Below are 19,207 nucleotides of genomic sequence, written 5' to 3'. Positions count from 1 at the left end.
AAAGATAAATCAAATAAGAAAAATAAGTTGGATTACTTGAACTATTAAATTTTTCTAATTTTTATTTAATTATTTGGACTATTATTCTCAACTTGTAGTTGTTGTTTTCACGACGTTTCGACCAATTATTCCTCTGGTCTTCGTCAGGTTAATCGTGACGGGATAGGGATGTCGAATCCTATAATTACATCCACAACAATTAACCTGACGAAGTCCAGAGGAATAATTGGTCGAAACGTTGTGAAAACAACAACTAGAAGATGACGATAATAGTCCACAAATAATTAATAAAAAATATACAAATTTACTCATCTCGAAAATAATTCCAAAAACTAATTCAATATAAATTTCTGTTTTCATCTTGAGTGTGTGTGTGTTTTTTTACAATCTTTCTACCAAAACGGCCATTGGGTTTCTTTACGCGTATTTATTCCAACCCGAAAGACTTCAATTTCAAATCTATCCCTTTAGTTAATACACAGGGTACAATGTTCTCATTCTGACAGCCATGAGCTGCTAGAAGTCTTAATAATTCGCAATTGTATTCTGAGTTTCGCCCGGACTGAGGATTGAACTTTCAACCTCCGGAATACTGTCACTTAGAATTGAATTCAACTAGTACTTTATCCGTTACGCCACAGCCCATGTTGGAGGTTACATCGGTTGTAAAAAATAACACGCAAGATGAGAAAAAAATCTGAATAATCCAAATAATACTTATCGTAAATCCTCATTTAAAAAATTAAGAGACATAAACCAATGATTGACAAGAAAGTTTTTTCTGAGTCATTCGTATTTGTTATTCGTATTTGTTATTCGTATTATTTGAGTTAAACGGATCTCATATTGAGTGTTATTTTTACAACGTTTCAGTCGATGTAACCTTCGATATTATTATGATGTATTTTGTTGAACTTCGAAATATTTCTGTCAAATTCATAAATGTGCACAAAATTTTGAACGAAACTCATAATTCACTTCATGGAGTCATCAAGCTTTTCTTCCCTCAACTATGACTGGATAGAGGTCTTACGTTATTCACCATAGTAGTTTTTCGGTCGCTACATTGGGAATTAAACCTTCAACCTTCAGAATTTCATTTTACAATTGATTTTCCCAAGTAATCTAACTGCTGCGCCACGATCCTTTTGAACAAGATATACCGGAAGAAGGTCGGGGGTTACATCGACCGAAACGTTATAAAAATGGCAATCAAGATGAAAACAGTAGTCCTATGAATACAAATGATACGAATAACAAAAAAATATTTTAATTATTTCAGCAACATAGGTTTGAAATAGACAATGGCTGCCTTAATGATACCCGCCATCTTGCCAGATATTTACTCATTTTTTTTAAAGCCATTGGCTCTTAACAATGAGTTATTTTTTGTTTTCTCCTTCTTTTTGATTTTGCTAATAGAATTTCATTTCTTTGTTTATCAGGACGATGCAATAATTGCAGCGGTAATTCTTTTAATAGACAGGAAATACCCAATTACGACGCTAACCGCAATTAAAAAATGATAAACATTGCCGCAATTACGATATAAACGATAAAAAAAACTTCTTAAGTGTCGTCTGCCTGCATCAAATATGGCGGTCAAAGGTCGGATCTATCACAAAGATGATGACGACGCTGGTGGACAGTTGTGCTTTTATTTTTTTATAAAATAGACAAAGAAAAATAAAAAAGAACGTAGTGATTAAAATGTGTCCCATTATCTTTCCTTTGAAATTAGCTATTAAAGTTATTTTCGTTTAAAAGTGGGTAAAATATGTCCGCGTTTCTATGAGACTGAATGTTCATTAATTAGACTATCAAATATAGGAACTGTTTAGGAGCAAATATTTAATAGGCTTTTTTTCTGAATTAATTTTAAAAGATTACTGATAGTTTCCCTACTTTGTATAATGGCTTTCACATAAAATTCTTAACACAACTGTTTTTAGGTATCTTATTTTAATCCTACTTGATTACTTCCCCGAATTCAATATGCCAATCGTCACAAAATTTCGGAAGCTTTTCTCAATGTCTTTTCTGTGAGACGGTAACTTTCCAAGAATTTGTAGAGATTGGGCACATTCTGCGTTCAATGCGATTATTTAAAAATATTTCACGATTTTCACTTACAGGACTTAGACAGTACTAGAAGTGGATATCGCGGCTATGACCAGTCTTAACATATGCTAAAATATGATATTTTAATTTGTCAAAGGTTTGTATATATTATTATAGAGATGTGATTTAAAAAATAAAATAAATACAAGTATTTAGGTGCCATCAGCTAGAATCGAAACCAAAAGCCAAACTGTAGCATTCAAAGCTGGTGACGTTACCACTATACCAAGGTGACACGTATATGAACTAATTAAATATAAACTAAGATAAATGTACAAAATGTATAACGATTCTTTAAAAAATTTAAACAATTTGGACCTCATAAAGGCAAGTTTAACCGACTAAAGACTCATTAAAGTACGATCCATAACAAAAAACAAAAAACAAAAAAAAACAATCATTTGAGCCCCCAGCCAGCGCAGCCCTGCGACTTTTAGTTTTATAATATAGAGGCAGTCAGGCATGGTGAGGGTTATAAATTTGTTAAACTCAATATTATGGATAAACCAACATCTTCATTTAAAAATAATCGATTAGTAGTGGTAATATCGATTGATTATCAATTTACGGTCAAAAGTACATATTTACTTTATTCATAACACGTGTCATATTTTTAGAGAAAGTTGTTTATATAAAATCTTTATCTATTTATGCTCTTATAAATTTGCGTTTTTGTGTATTGATATTCATATTAAACCCCACTTTTTCTACTTTTTTTTTTAAATACAGCTTTGTTCTGTATGATTCGTGGAATTACGTTCATCTGCATTCTTTTAAACATTCATTTTAATTAATTTCTTATTTGCTACTTCCTCGGTTTTCTCATGGGAAGATCATCTTTAGTTAATTATGACGTGTAATTATATCCATGCAGATATTCTACATGATTTATACTTGCGTAATATTTGCATAAAAAGGTTATAGTAAACACTAACCACTTTCCATATATATTGATAGGTTCATAAGAGTAGTAGTTGAGGGGCAAAAATCAGAAGCTCACAGTATTAATGCCGGTGTCCCTCAGGGGTCCATCCTGGGACCAACTCTTTTCCTGATCTACATTAATGATCTTCCAAATCACATCCTTACATCATTTGTAGACATTTATGCTGACGACACTACCATTTATGGTAGCACATCTAAGACAGTAAACGACCAAGTTCTCTCTAATTCTCTCTCCTCTGATCTTGAGCACGTAGGACAATGGGGAAAGGAGTGGCTGGTTACTTTTAATGCATCTAAAACCAAGCTTCTCTCTTTACATCATCAACATTCTGATCCACATCTGGCATCAATTGAAATGAGTGGCTCTCGTCTTCAGGAGGCTTCAAGTTTTGACAAGCTTCTGGGCTTGACCTTTACTCCTGATCTTAAATGGAACACGTACATCAAATCTGTTGCCAAGGCCGCTGGAAAAATGGTGGGATCCTTCTATCAATCCGGTAAATATCTCACTGCTGATGCTATTCTCTATCTACATAAGAGCCAGGTACGTCCAAGGATGGAATATTGTTGCCACATTTTGGCAGGAGCTGCTAGAAAGGACTTGTCCTGCCTTGATAGAGTTCAAAATAGACTTCGTAGCCTCGTAGGAGATGTCTTTTTCTCTTCCTTGCAACCTCTATCTCACAGAAGAGATGTTGCGAGTTTGTCTCTGATGTATCGTTATTTTCATGGAAGATGTTCAACTGAGCTTCAATCTATGGTCCCCCCCCTCGCCAAACTTTCACAAGAAACACTCGTCTAGCTGTACACACTATCAATAATTCCCCCCACTCTTTATCTGTGCCTAAACCTAAACGTAGATTCCATGAACAAAGCTTCTTTCTTAGAACTGCTCGCCTGTGGAATTGTCTTCCATTTTCCTGCTTTCCGGCTGACTACAATATGGTTGTGTTCAAGTCTAACGTAAATAAGTTCTTGATGAGCCGTTCTATATAAGTTATCAAATTTACCAAATTTTCATTACTAATGATTACTATATTGTCCGCTGTCTACTGTACACTCTTTAACCCTTATCCTTGAGTGGCCTCTTGGCCTTGATATTGTGGTGATGCCTATGTAAAAGGAAAATTATATATGCGTGTATATATTTGTTTAAAACATTGCCTACCAGCTCTTGTGTCAGTATTTTGTCTACAGACATGATACTTAATATATGGGGTATTCGAACACATGCAACACATATCTGGGGTTTAGCTGGGAAAAATCGGCGCTAAAGTGTAAAAATTAAAACAATGGAATTTGCCAGGTAAACGTTGAACGACGGAATAACGAATATGCATGCGTAACGTAATAGCTATTGGTATACGGTTTAATATGTAACCTGCCAGCAAACACGTCTTCATAGCGCAGGAATTTACGTCAAAGGAAAAAGGAAATCGTAAGCTAAGTGGTTTGGGTTCGATTCTCGGTGGTGGCGCATGAGTACTTTAAAAAAATCAATTCTTACTATAATACAATAGAAAATGCGAGCATGAAATGTAATATAGTTAAGCTTAAACATGGAAAAGTAAAGGAGTAGTTGTTTAAACTGCAAAGAAAAAAACAAGATATTCTAGTGAGAAATATTATAAATTTATAACTTAAAATATTGCAGCATTAATAATTGATTATATAATGTTATAAATTGAATTTAACAATTCTTAATGCTGCATTATTTTAAGTTATAAATTTATTATATTTTTTACTAGAATATCCTGTCTTTTTCTTTTTCAGTTTTAAAAACTAGTCATTTACTTTGTCATGTTTAAGCTTAACCATATCACTTTTCATGTTCGCAGTTTTCTATTGTAATCCATGATTTTCCAAGCCTCCAGTAAATTCACTTATCTTTTGCCCCATAAACATAACATACACATATGTAATAACAATGTACGGCGCTCGTCTGCTTTCAATAAAATTCGCCCAAATATCTCCCTTTAATTCTTTCATTCTCTGTTTCACTTGTTACTTCTCTTTCCGCGAGAGCGGTGAATTGGTAGCAGCAGTACTCGCTGAAGCGGCATGGTTGCTGTGTAAACTAGTCATAAAACAAGTCGCTCACGCCTTTACATTTTTGTACGATTTTGAACACGAGTAAATTCATCATAACTTTTGTTTTACTGAACAAAATTTTTTAAAAAATCCACAATGTAGTGGAGAAGGTGGTCTATAATCTTGGTCGAACAATGAGTGAGCGGTGAAGATTTAAAGCAGTTCTAAATGACTAAAAGTGCCACTAAACCATATATTCAAACACGGTAGTGTTTTAATGATATTGGTCCAATATAATTTCCTATACAATATTCTGATTTCCGAAATCTCCATCTGAACCAAACTACCCAAGGTTTGATACAACAGATACCACATATAAATTTATGATGTCTAGACTATTAGTCATTATTTATGTAACTTTAGAACGCTATTTAAGGCACATTTAATCGTTATAATAAAATCCTACATTACATCCTAGTAGCAACCTTATCATAATCACAACCATCTTCAAAGAAATAGTTCCTATTTTTCCCTCTAAATAACAAGTCCTCCTACCGCCCTCACTCATCACAGGCAGGGATTCTGCACATCCGCAGATCTGAGGTTGCACCCTAATTAAATGAATCTTATACTCATAGACATATTTTAATCTTTCCATTGCCAATTCAAAAATAATAAATTCTCCCGTATCACATTCCGTCAAATCTCATAGTGTGACAGCTGACAATCCGTTCATTCCAGAATTCTAATCTTATTAAAAATACGAACGCTCCATAAATTTTCAAATATGGCGTTACTTATCAAATACTGTTTTTCGGCAGATCGACACATGCTGATAATAAATTATTTTATCTTTTTTACAACTACATAAATATTTATTTTTTAAGTACGATTTACTAATTGTTGTTTTTCAGTAACACTTAATAAAGATAAAACGGATTAAGCGATTAATATAGCCGAAAGCCGGATTTGGACGAAGCAGACACTGACGGTTTCTTTACTACGGAAATCTCCTTATGTGTCCTTTGGAAGCCATGAAAATGTCGATTTCTTATGATTTTACTATAAGTCTTTCTTTATGCGCTCAATAAATAAACACAGCGTATTAAGGGAACAATATATCCGAGGCCCAGTTTTTGCATAAAACTTTCACAGTGACCTACAATCCTTGACTCTTACACTTTTTGTTCGATTTACTAATTACTTTATTTAATATAATTAAATTTAAAAAAAACACACACAAGAGATTAAGCGAATAATATAGCCGAGACACGGATTTTGCGAAACATTACACAGTGACCTACATTGCTTGACTATTATTTTTTTTTTGTCTGATTTACTAAAATTCTTTCGTTAGTAACGCTAAATAAAAAAAACAAAAACGGATTAAGCGATTAATGCAGACGAAACCCGTATTTTGACGAAGTGACTGTTTACGACAAAAATCTCCCCATGTGTGTTTCGGAAGCCTTTAGACCGTCTACTCACGATTATTTGGCTACAATTATTTCTTCATGCTCTAAATAAAAAATACAACGGATTAAGCGAATAATCTAGCCGAGACCCGGGTTTTGCCGAAAATTTATAAATTGGCGTAAATGTCTTGATTCTAACATTGCTTATTTTCTACGATTTACTAGAATCCTCTCTTTAGTTACGATAAATAAAATTAAAAAAAAACGGATTTAGTGTTTAATATAGTTGACACATGGATTTTGACGAACCAGAAATTGACAGTTTACTTACTCCAAAAATTCTCTTATGTATACTTTAAAAACTGCCAACACGGATATTTCTGAAAACGTAAACAGTGCACTATATTGCTTGACTTTTACATTTAATCATAACCAGAAAGTGACAGTTCATATCTTAAAAAAACTCCTTATGTGTCATTTAAAAACCTTTCATCTTTCTATTCCTGACTATTTGCAAAGTGTGAGCGTGTGTGCGTGTGTGCTTGTGTGCGTGTCTGTGTGTGTTTTTGTGTGTGCGTATGTATGTTTGTTTAGTTTTGTGTGTGTGTGTGTGTGCGTGTGTGTACGTATGTGTGTGTCCATATGTGGGTGCATGTTAGGTTTGTGTGCGTGTTTGTGTGTTTGCATGTGTGTGCGTTTGCATGTGTATGTGTGTGTGTGTTCATGTGTGCGCGTATGTATGAGTGTCCGCTGGCATGTGTGCGCGAGTGTATCTGTGCGATACAAATCAATCTACAACTTGCATCAACCAGACTCAGCCACGACAACGCGTGGCCGGGAAAGTACAGGTAGTATAGTAATAACTAAGAAAGTTGCACTCATCAAAATACCACATTTAGTTTATGATCGGGCAATGCCGGGCGGCATGCTAGTTTTAAATATAGCTAGGCTCTAACGAATGGTAAAGTGCAGTAAATAAAAAAAAAACATATTACTGTCAAATGATATTTATGCTTAGTTTAAGTTCAAATAAACGATAACAAATTTAGTTCCCTAAGAATGTTATTACATTCAGAGATTTCGTTTAGTTACTTTTTCAAAATTTAAAAAGTTCATCTTGAAATAGTTATTTGAAAGCTTTGAAAGCTTCATAAAAAACATATATTTTATCTGTCTGTGATTTACAAAAAAAAGCTTACCTTATTAATTAACAATCATGTATTAGATTACACTTCGTATATATACATAAATATATATATATATATATATATATATATATATATAATTAGGATTTTAATGTTTTTTACAAACAAGTCGCATTAATCAAGATCCGAAGCCTACTCGAGGATAATGTATTTGAATATGAGGTCGCAGTGTAATAATCATCAAGGGTATAAGTTGGATAACATTTGATTATTTAAAATGCCGGCTTAACAAGAACTTATTTACATTGAACTTGAAAGCTATCATACTGTAGTAGGCCGGGAAGCAGGCCAGCGGAAGAATATTCAGCAGGTGGGTACTTCTATAAAAGAATCTGCATTTTGATCTAAGCAGAGATTGAAAGTGGCTGACATTGTTAGAGTAGGTATAGCTAGTCGTGTGTTTTCTGTGAATGTTTCGCAAATGGGAGACCATAACTTAAATCTCAGACAAGCACTTGCCATGAAAATAAAGATAGAGCAAAGACAGACTCGCAACGTGTCTTGTGTGGGAAACAAGTTGTAGGGAGGAAATAATATCATCGCCTACTAGGTTTCGAAATCGGTTTTGAACTTTATAAAAACAGAATAAGACACGGTGAGTAACTCCTGGCCATATGTATCAACAGTACTTAATTTTAGGAAGTATTTCGCTCTTAGACTGAAAGAGGATTGCATCGGCATGGTAGAATGATCCAAAAATTCTTCCAGTGATCTTGACAAAATTTTGATGTATGTATATTGCAAACTGCATCTTTATACTAACTGAACGTAAAAGCTTCATCACTCTATTACAGATACTGACAGTGAGAGACTTTAAGAAAGCACCCTCTGAAAAAGACGTTTATAAGGTGCAGAAATGCGTCTTGGATTCTTGGCAAAAGCACATTGAAAATGGTGACTATGTAGAAAAATAAATTCCAGGGCAGAAAAAGTTGGTGCTCGTAATGGTACAACTAACATTTTTGTAGCACTAAAACGTTTTAGTTTTTGCCTTACTTTTGGAATGACCTTCGTAAGTTCAATGAGCTTTTTATATGAAACAATTAGGACGATTTTATATGGAACAATTAGGACGAATCTCTGATTTTATATATCGATGCATCCGTTCAGCCTGGGGACACAATTGGCACCCTTTTAAGGGTAGTACTCGTGTAATTCTGAGGCCAGGATTACGGAATTTCCAAACACACATCTCCTGGATCAGCATGACATGGGTCAAGTTGCTAGGAGAGACCAAGACTTACTGGAAACAATGGAGAAACAAGCAGAAAGCTCACAAAGTACTACACATGCTGAACGTTTTTTTTTTTTTAATTTCGGTTATCTGACGTGAACCGGTGTGCCAACATGATTATCTCGTATATATTTTTATATATAAATTAAATAAAAATTTGCGTATATGCGTGTGTGCAAGTGTGTGTGTATTTGTATGCGTGTACATATTTGTGTGTGCATATACCAAGGATTTTGGATGGAACGATAAAATTGTCACTCTAGAAAAATGACATGATTCCATTTCCGTTTGATGAAAACATTTTTTTTGTTGAAGACCATCTACTAGTTGGCCACTTGTATACAGATCTCAAAAGCGATTGGAGCCTTTCATGATATCTGGAAGTGACATAATATTCAACGAGAGAGATCAACGTTGAATGCGCGCAGCTGTACTACTCGTGCTATCCAAGTTATGAAAACAGGACCATTGCCAGCATCCTAAAAATACAAATCCGGACAGTTCAACGCTCAATTACGTTTCCTGCCACAGTTATTATCTTTGGTGTGGTTTCAAGTGAGGGCCACATCATACCACCTCACATCTTCGAAGTCGGCTTGAAAGTCAATACCAAAGTGTACCTCCATGTGCTGAAGAGTTTGGCCATCTTCTGGTGCAATCAGATGGCCGATGGAATATTCTGGGTGGGGCAGCAGAACTGGGTGCCGGCCCTCAAGTTCAAAAAGGCTCACGCCTTGCTTCAGAAACAGTGCTATGACTTTGTACCCTTCTCTAACTGGTCCACTCCTGCCCTGACCTGAACTTGTTGGAGTACTTCGTTGGGTCATACGTCGAGAAAACCACCAATATAGCACAGTCCAACAAAAACAAATCCATCCTGATCATAACCATCCGCCGAGAATTCGCCGAGTTCCCGCCGGCCCTTTGAAAAAGGCATGCTCCCAGTTCCTGAAGCGTATTGAGGCGGTGATTGAGGCTGAATCCAGCTCCATTGAATAGCTGTACTACGTAATCAAGTTACCTGAATTGTTTTTTTAATAAAACTCTAATGTAGTTTTCTTTAGGACGACAATTTATCATCCTATCCTGTATAAACGGACAATCTCATTGCTAGTATGCAATGATACGTTTACGCATATGCATTTGCGTATTAGCATATGAATCTTTGAACTGGAGAAAAGCCATATGTAGACGAGCATATATGAGAGGGTAGGATATCAGTTCTCCTTTGTTTTGATATATGATCTCAGCCGAACATGGGATAGCTAGAATCAAGAAGGAGGAGTAAAACCATATTATAAATGGGTGGGTAAATAATAGGACCAAGGCATTCTGACGGGGCTGGAGGGTATCATGAGCTGTTGTGCGTCGGGGTGGAGGGTGGTAAATAACAAATCGGCGCAGTTCACAACACTTAAGTAATGACAGCCGTGGCGAGATATCAACGAATGACACACGTCAAGACGATTTCGCAGCACATCTAAAGCATATGGATCCGATCCTTTCCCCTACCCTTTCAAACAAAATAAGAGCAAAAGAACTACAACTAAACAGGAGAGACGGCTCTATATCTGCGTTATTGTTTGTGTGTCTGCCAATTTTTTAGTATATCATCATATCTCATGAATACGAAAATTCTATTGTTGGCATTGGTTTCCCTGATATACTGCTCGTCAGATTATTTTTTTACGGAAAAGGCTACTTAAAGATTGCCATCACCCTAAGTTAAAGTATCTGTAGAGGAAGGAACTAGATTCGAACTTAGAGCATTTACATCATCAGTCGGTGTCGTTAACCTCTTGAACACCGTTGCTTCCATATTAGGATATGAAAACTAGTCACGTGAGATTTTTATAAGGGTTACACCATACCTACAGCGCCTTAGTTTTTTGGTTAGGATCGAAGTGTAGCGTTTGTTATGTTACCAAATGTAATATTTTTGTCTTCACTTACTTCATAAGGGTTCTGTCATATGTACTGGAATGTAAGCCCACGACAGTGGACAAATTCGTTAAATATGCAATTTGCACAGCTAAGCTTAAATATGTTAGGATGAGAAATATTTGAAAAGAATGAAATTCATAAACAAATAACGATCAGGCCGAATTAAAAAGACACACATAATAACAGCCAGGGACAAAATAAACGTTGTTTCATTTTTATAAAACGTCAAAGATGAAGCAATTGTAGTTGAGGGATAGGTCAAATGTTTGTAGACAAATGGATACAGCTTATAATATAGTAATGAAAATCGGAGAGTTAAGATCAGTCATAGTGAGGAATCGGAAAAGTTGGAAAATCAAATAACATCATTAATCAGCACGTGTGTAGACCTGGGTCCTCAAACACTTACCCGGTAGTGTTGTTATATAATAGTCTTATTATTGCTATTGTTCGTTTTGTTGTTGTTGTTATTGTTCTTTGTTAAAATTGAGTCTTATTAAAGTGCAGTCTTAGAGAGAGATGTTGAGAGAGGGAGATATTCGTGTTATGAAGTTTTTCATATATATATCAAATGTTTATACTTAGAAGTGTAATAGAAGCTCTTTGAGTTAGGAGATAGTGTTGAGACAGTCTTAGTGTTCATATTGTGTATGTAAGATCTGTATGTAAATACATTTTAAACCACATGATATACAAAAGACATATATAACAATTTCACTTTACCTTTTGGTAGAATTACAACACAAAGACGACGTTTATAAAAACACATGATTGGTTTATTTCTTCTCCAGACCGGTCGTGGTTTTCTGAGTCAAGAATTCAAAGCTTCACATTCTAAGTTTCAAAAGTACCGTCTAGCTTCTAGACGTTCGAATCCCAACTGCAGACTATCGTCTGTCGTCCTCAAACTCCCTCTGACTCTCCCTCAGTCTCTCCTTGCTTAACTCTAAAGTTTCTAATTATATCGAGAACTTCCCATTTTCCATGACGCCATACACATGTTAAAACATGTGTCTTCTTTCACGTGTTCTGGAAATGCGTGTCCAAAACTTTTTCCTTTGTTTACAAAAGGAATTTTAACCTATATTCCAAGCAACCTATATTTCCAATATGTTAAAAACATGTTTATTAAATTATCTTGTAGTTGCATTCTTTCAATTGAATTTTCATAACAGAATTGACAACGCACATTGTTTTCTTGAAACTATTTTATCTCTAAGCTAAACAAAAGTTCCGATTAAAAAAAAAATTGGGTATAAAATTTAAGATAATTTGTTAGCTTTTATTAATTTTTATTTGTTTTTTTTAATTTTCTATTTTTAGCCCCTCAAAATTCCGCCCCCTAACATGTGCCGCTCTTACAATAGGGACACATTTTGCCGATTCCAATACCTCCAAAAGTTCTGATTTTTTAAATCTTTTCAATATAAAATTAAAGACATTTTGTTAGATTTTATTTATTTTTATTTCTATTTTCTATTCGACCCCCAATTATAGACCGTACGTAAAATATGGATACATTTTTCTGATTCCGATACCTCTAAAAGTTCCGATTTTTTGCAACCTTTTCGGTAAAAAAATTCCGATATTTTTGTTAACTTTTATTTATTTTTTCTATTGTCCATTTTTAACGCCTCAAAATGGCGCCTCCGACGAGTGCCGCTCATAATACAGGATTACATTTTTCTGATTCTGATATCTCTAAAAAAATCACGATGTTTTTCAACCTTTTCAGCATAAAATTTTGGATTTTTTGTTAGCTTTCATTTATCTTTATTTTTTTACCCTCAAAATGCCACCCCTTGGAACGTGCCGCCCTGGGCGGACCTCCCCCCCCCCCTTGCTACGCCACTGCAAAAATCTATTCCCATAATAGGGAGACTCGACGTTGCTCGGGATTGTAGGAGGAGGAACGAATGTTCCACATTTCCAATATTTTTATTGTCATCGAAATTGGTTAAATCGACCATTTTTTGATCAAATTGATTGGTTGTCTTCTCTAATATGGGCACACCACGATGAACCGGGAGGGAGCTTCACGTGCCTCCCCACAGTTATGTAGTCAACAATACATTGTAGCCACATTGCACTGTAGAGAACCTATTATTGATTTTATAAAATTATTTTCATGTAATGACATGAATTAAAGTTTAAAATGCAAAAATTAAGTATCATGGTTGTACTCTAACCAGAAAGATCAAATAACCTAAATTTGATTTATACTGCCTTCTGTTTGTGTGGCGATAAAAATTCTTAAATTCACCTGCGATGTTAGGCAGTATTAACGTGTTAACTTTGATCAAAATCGGATTATTGTCTCATTAATCCGATTTTTTTCAATTACCGTTACTTATCGGAGGCATGCAAATCCTATCTAAGAACACTCCCAGATGCATGAAATACATTTGTGTGAAATCTCCCCCCCCAAAAAAAATCGCCACAGTCGTTTTGGAGTCGAACGAACTCTCTCACACACAAACTGCATTTTATATATAAAGATATTTTTATTATATATAAATAATATTATTCTTTATGCACGTTATACAGAAATAAACATGGAATTATTTTGTTAGAAAACTTATATATTTGGTTGTTATGTCTACATTTACACGTATAATTAGAATAAATAAATTAGATTATAATGAACTTAATATCTGCCGCGAAAAAAACTTAATATATATATAATCAATTCCAAATTTTAATAAAGATATCAAAAAGTTAAAAGGTAAAAATCGAAAAACAAAACAAATTTAGTAACAAGGCCCTATAAGAAATGGGGATGGGATGCAGGGTCTTTGTAGCTGAAGTTAATATGAAGTCTTTGGCGACTTACTCTTGACTAGCAACATTTACCACAATACCACATTCACTCTGTGGAATCTAAACTAACTAATAAATCCCGAGCGTTTTGAAAAAAGAACGGGTTTGTATTACTGTACACATAGATTCGAAAAAGTTGTCAAAAAACAAATATATAACAAATAAATGTTATCAAAGGCAAGATAAGTTACTTTTCTACCAAACTGGATATAATTTTTGTGTTTTTATTCAATTTAACATGTTTATTCAGCTCGAAAAGCATACAGTGTTTACCGATGTATTGGAAAATTCAAGATGGCGGCCGATTCTCTCTTTAACACGGTAAGTTCGGGAAAAGGTATTATAAATAATAAACTAGACAAAATACTATTAAAAACCACCGAATATATGTCAACTTATGTCACGATAACATATAATGAGCGAATTTCTAACAGTATTTTGTCTAGTTTATTATTTATTACACCTTTTTCCAAACTTACCGTGTTAAAGAGAGAATCGGCTGCCATCTGGAATTTTCCAATACATCGCTAAACACTGTATGCTTTTCGAGCTGAATAAACATGTTAAATTGAATAAAAACACGAAAAATATATCCATTTTGGTAGAAAAGTAACTTATCTTGCCTTTGATAACATTTATTTGTTATATATTTGTTTTTTTGACAACTTTTTCGAATCTATGTGTACAGTAATACAAACCCAAAAGAACATATTTACAATTTCTGTGTGTGTGTGTGTTTGTGTGTGTGTGCATTTTTTTTAAACATAAATGTGTGTATGTGCATGTGTGAAAAAAGTTCATTTCATTGGAAGCAGAAACAAGAGTCTATATTTATGTAAAAATGATCGTGTTTGAGAGTGGGAAATCTAAACAAAAAATGTTCTCGGAGACAATAAAAACAAAATTCCCTAATAACTGCGACAAACGAATGTTCCAAAATGTACTTAATATCAACGCAGAGACAATACTAAAGAGCAATTAACTGAAAAGAATTAAAGGAATATATCCAGTAAAAAAACAAACAAACAAGCAGTGATACGATATGAGGCAAACACATTTCTTCGAATCTCGGCAGAAACAGGAAAAATAAAAAACGTTAAAAACTAAAGTCTGTTATTATTTAAATTATTACCCTACAACAGAGTAGGGTTTCAAAAATAAGTCCATAGACTCATTGAATTGTTTCCGGCCACGGAAATCTTTAGTAAAAGGCGAAAGATTTATCCGCAGAAACTGACCGGGAACCAGAGTGCATTGGAATTTTGTGTGACCTCGCTTAGTTATTACTGCTCTTCATACAACAACCGCTTGGCTTACATTGTCTTTCCATCACAATTGATAATTAATTATTGCATATAATGTTTTTCTTACTAAACTACACAATTGGTTTTTATATTAGAGATTGGATAATTAAAGAACTTTTGAAAAACACATTATAATGATTAAAATAAATAGAGGTTTTCTCTTTCATCCCGCTAGTTAGTACAATAACCTTCACCTCTCGGTGATGGTGACGTGTCTGCCACGTGACCATGACAAGTTGTCATAGCAACCGAGGTTCGCCTCGGCGTAATTTTGACAAGCACGGATCTGTCCTCACCCACCAGATTAAGTATAACCACGGCCACCGAGATATAGAAGGCCTTTAAACTGAAAAATGCCTGCAGGCAATGTAGGTAAGGTTTGCCGAACTATTACTGTCGATACTATATGACAGCAGTTAAAAAAAGGCATTAAAACATATTAAAAAAGAAAAGAAAGGAAACCAATTAGATTAATAATGAAACAGAACTTTATTCAATATAAAATATAAATATTATCTATGTAAAATTGCTTAATTATTAAGCAATATACAATCTAATACTGATAAAAGGGAGTTATGAATTTAAGGAACAAACAATTAAAGAAACATAAAACACAAACAAATTCACATTTTCTGTCCTCGGCCTGTGGAAGAGAAATCCTCCCTGACTGAAATAATTTTTATTTTTGTTCTTATCCATAGTGCCCCTAATTGAGGAGTTGGATTTTTCCCGCAAGATTATATATTTAATAAATATTTAAATAACTACTACTTTTAATACAGAAATTACATTTAAAGCTTTTTTTTGTTCTTCTATATCCATTCCCCCATGTTTTTCATCAAAATGTGTAGCGTATTTTCATCAGTTACATGGTTAGGAATCCTATACTCCGCTATAGTCTTCATTTTCATATCGGTGTAGAATACAGAAATACTGAAATGAAGTTCACATAACCACTAAAAGGCAATCATACTATAATATGAATATTGGTTAAAAACTAAAAAATATAGTAAACATGTACGATATTAAATCAGGATGGTGGTCAATTTAGGAGGGGACATTATTATTATTTCACTCGCTAGTTGTCTCACAGGCCATCATCAGTGATCGCTCACTGGCAGTAACCTGTGGTATACGCTAGAGACCGCGTCACAACAAGTCTCCTCAGATTTCCAATGTTCTCCACCTCTTGACCACTCGTGCAGATGATTGCACATTATCACAACAGCCGTTTGCCATTGATTTCTCGTTGGCATTGGCAATTGGTATTTACTGGGGTTTGAGTGACAAAACATCCCTCCAGATACAAGGTTTGAACTGAACACTTCCAGTGGAGGTCTGGTTAGTACTCTCCCATCTCAGTCTTTCCATCCTCCCTGACCATTCACAACTAGTTTATGTGGCGTCAGTCGATGTCATCTACACTAGTTTATTTATTGCCATTGTTATTATAATAATAATAATAATAATAATAATAATAATAATAATAATAATAATAATAATAATAATAATAATAATAATGGTGCTTGTGAAGTGTACGCACCGTGCTATATTTGAGATAGTATTTCCAAGGTAAATTAGATTTTTATGGTATCTTTTTTTTTTCATTAAATTGTTACGTGAAAGTGCGGAATACTTTAAAACCCCTTCCCCCCTGCTAAGAATGGCTTTCTAAATAATAACCTTATTTCAGTGGGGCGCGTACAACATATACTCGTACTTCACGTGGAACGTGGAGCCTGCGTAAACAGTGTTTTATTTAATGATTGCTCCCTGTAAGCGCATGCGCAAAATGTTTTCTTGGGTTTATTTAATCACGAAAACTTTTTTGCAGGTACTATTTGAAGCCCAAAAAGGTGGGGGGGCATTATTTGAATATGCATGAAAAATTAATTAAACAAAAAATTAAAAATCTTTAGTGGAGAAAACAATGAAAAAAATTACAATGGAATAAAATAAAAAACAAGCACGAAATAAAAGTATGAATCAGAGTTACCCCCATAAACGGAAAAAATAAAAATAAAAAAAAATAAATACACGTACGATTAAAAAAAAAAGTCCGAGAAATCTACCAAAAAAGTGAAGGAAAACGTTCTCAGGAAGCAACTATTGAATAAAAACGCCGTTTACGTTCACGTAACCCATGAAGTACCCATTTATTAATAAGATAAAACATAAGAAAATTTCCTTTTTCAATCATGTAAATTATTTACAGTTGAAATGTTATGAAATAAACAAACTTTAAGTTTTAAATAATTTTCAAAGAAATAAATTACGCCCGGTGCTTAAATATTGAATTCATCGATATCGTTTTGGTTAAATAAAAAATAAAAAAAGAAAAAGAAAACAAACTGTTATGAAAAATGCTTCTAACTTTAAAATAGTGGAAAATACTCAACGAAAAGTTTTATTTATTATTAAAAGAACGGACTGAAAAATATTCTCATATTAAAATTGTTTGTTTTGAAGTTTAAAAAATAATAAAATGAAATATTCGATTTTCTTCGATAAACATGTAAGAAAATTTCAAAATCAGGTTTACTAGGTGTGTCAGTTAATTCGTGAAAAATATTGAATAATTCCACCCCCTCTCTTTCCAAGCTTATAACTACTCGAAAAATGTAATTTAAACCCTATGTTTTTCAATTAAAGGAGCAAGGACTAAGGTTTCATTAAAAACAAAAAAAAAACAACAACGTGTTTTTTTAAAAAGGGTTTAAACTTCGGATTTACAGGTAAATTTATAAAAAAACACTACTTTTTTGTTTTAAATTTGAACATATTATTCATTGATCTTATATCCTCAATCTGTGATATATAAAACATTGGTGAGTAAATTAATTATTTACTTTTTAATAGACATTTAAAAATGGGGGCGTGAATTAAAAAAACCGTTTGTCTAAAACATTATATTCGGTTTCTTGGAAAGAGCATAAAATGTCACATTTACGCTGAAAATATCGTAAGAATAGAATCCATTAAAAAATTTTGATAGATTTGTAAAGTTTAAAAATTGAAAAATACTGAACTAGTAAAAGTGAATTAATTTCATTACTTTTTTTTAAATAAAAAATAATATTTCTATTACTTTTTATACAAATTTAATAGTTTATTTTGGAAGTATAATCCATAAAGAAAATAAACAACCCGCTTTTAAAAGAGAAATTACGAGTTGTTATAGTTTATTCGCAGTTTCGTGTAAGGAGTGTCAAAAATTCATACAAAAATTCTGATACACCTACAGGTCCACTTACTGTTATAATTTGTTAGATTAAAATTATCCAAATGAAGAATTGTTCTTTCTCTTTTGAAAAAAAAATGTTCAAATTACAACAAGGGGCAACGAAAATTATTTTTTATGACTATTAGCGTGGTCACCTGGTTGAACACAAACTGTAGACACCGTATACCTACATAATGATCTGGTACTAACGTCACACTGTCATGTTCATTGGCCTTTACTTACTCTCGGTGGCCCCGGTATAATCCGGCTTGGTCATAGAAGGAGTTAGCTCTTAGGAATTACCCCCTCCTTCTGGAAAGAAGGTTGTTTGTTGCCGGTAGCAGATCTACCAGGAAATGTCGATGGGTCGGTTCTGAGGTATTTTTGGACCCTTCTAAAGTGCCCCCCTCGGGGGAGATGACTTTCACCCACGTTAAACTGACTATGTATTTCACTGCAAGTTGTCAGCATGTAAAATGGTAATATACCACATGAAACTCAATTTTCTATCATATTTTCAGTGTTAATCTTTATATTATTATTGCGTTTGTTTGTCTGTCTGTCTGTCTCTGTCTCTCCCTCTCTCTCTTTATATATATACATATATACATCCATAGATATATATATATATAATATAAAGCTGAATGTGTGTGTGTGTGTGTGTGTGTGTGTGTGTGTGGTCACGAATAGGCTCCTATATGGTTGACTATTTTAAAAAACTGATTACATATAATGATAGAAGATGTATCGAGACACAGGAATGGGTATGTTTAATCTGGCAGAACGGTGGTTCATTAAAATTGTGGAGTCTTCGTTCGCACCTGGTCCACAATGTATGGAAATAAAAAATTTAATAATTAAAAAAAAAACGTTTACACGTGTTTTTGATATAGATGTACATAATAATACGTTCATAAGTATGTTTTAACTTAAATAGGGATGGTATAATAAAATTGTGGAGTCTG

The 19,207-nt window shown here is 33.7% G+C and overlaps 1 non-coding gene across 1 annotated transcript; it reads right to left on the bottom strand.

The window, feature by feature from the left end:
* Nucleotides 1–14,845: 14,845 nt before the first annotated feature.
* LOC145285435 (U5 spliceosomal RNA) lies at nt 14,846–14,968 on the bottom strand. Its single transcript, XR_013869061.1, has one exon. It is a non-coding gene; the product is annotated as a U5 spliceosomal RNA (small nuclear RNA).
* Nucleotides 14,969–19,207: the final 4,239 nt, after the last annotated feature.

The sequence above is a fragment of the Euprymna scolopes genome, chromosome 9, assembly GCF_053919585.1.
Source record: "Euprymna scolopes isolate OS-2025 chromosome 9, ASM5391958v1, whole genome shotgun sequence".
Classification (NCBI taxonomy): Eukaryota; Metazoa; Mollusca; class Cephalopoda; order Sepiida; family Sepiolidae; genus Euprymna; species Euprymna scolopes.
The sequence above is the reverse complement of the archived record's forward strand: the minus strand, read 5'-3'. Positions and strand labels throughout refer to the sequence as shown.